We start from the raw sequence: 1,393 nt of genomic DNA, 5'->3' as shown, positions 1-1,393 counted from the left end.
AACACTTAACAGGTTCCATTAACATTAGTTAACTACATTAGTTAACATGAAATAACAATGACTGCATTTATTAATCTTAGTTCATGTAATTTCAACTTTTAATAATACATTATAAAATCAAAAGTTGTGTCTGCTAATATTATTCAATGGAGCTAATATTAACTAACAATAAATAGCTGTATTTTTATTAATCAACATTAACAAAGAATATTAACTACTGCAACAATTAGCTATTGCACATTGTTAGTTAATGTTAACCTGCTTTAACTAATGCTAACAAATGGGGCCATATTCATTACCGCGGGAAGTAGGGGTGCTGAGGGTGCTGCAGCACCCCCTGGAGTGTAGCCCACGAAAAAATGGGGGTGCTGGGGGTGCGGTGTTAAAAATAAATGAATGAACAATATGTAATACAAAATAAATAATATTAATTTTATTAATTAGTATATTCATTAAAATTAATTGGAAAAAAAATAGCCTAAGCCTACAATGACAAGAAGCAACGTTATTTTCACACGTACATTTTTTTTTTCTTTGAAGCTAACCTAAAACATGGCCTATCTATACATTGACTGATTTGTATTATTGTTTGGTAACACTTAACAGGTTCCATTAACATTAGTTAACTACATTAGTTAACATGAAATAACAATGACTGCATTTATTAATCTTAGTTCATGTAATTTCAACTTTTAATAATACATTATAAAATCAAAAGTTGTGTCTGCTAATATTATTCAATGGAGCTAATATTAACTAACAATAAATAGCTGTATTTTTATTAATCAACATTAACAAAGAATATTAACTACTGCAACAATTAGCTATTGCACATTGTTAGTTAATGTTAACCTGCTTTAACTAATGCTAACAAATGGGGCCATATTCATTACCGCGGGAAGTAGGGGTGCTGAGGGTGCTGCAGCACTGGGGGTGCGGTGTTAAAAATAAATGAATGAACAATATGTAATACAAAATAAATAATATTAATTTTATTAATTAGTATATTCATTAAAATTAATTGGAAAAAAAATAGCCTAAGCCTACAATGACAAGAAGCAACGGTTAAATATGAGTGGTGTGTCCGTGTGTGTGTGAGTTGGTGTGTTGATTTTGCACTCTAGATGTTTTAAAGTTTCACCAATTCATTGCTGTGCAATTTCATTCTGCATTGTGGGGGATTCTTAGATTGTACACACAAAAATATTCTGTATTTTCGATTTTTCCCCATTTCCCATTTATTTCCTATGGTCGGTAATTTTTGACCGAAGACCATGAGTGTGACTATTTTTTTTACGACCACTTTGCTTTTTCAAATCATGCCCTCAATTTTTTTTTTTTTGTGTTCACATACCAAGTGCCATAAAAGTCACCAAGTTTCGTACCATTCTGG

Source organism: Sinocyclocheilus rhinocerous, unplaced genomic scaffold (genome assembly GCF_001515625.1).
Source record: "Sinocyclocheilus rhinocerous isolate Xijiao unplaced genomic scaffold, SAMN03320098_v1.1 scaffold1962, whole genome shotgun sequence".
NCBI lineage: Eukaryota > Metazoa > Chordata > Actinopteri > Cypriniformes > Cyprinidae > Sinocyclocheilus > Sinocyclocheilus rhinocerous.
This window is presented reverse-complemented; position numbering follows the sequence as displayed.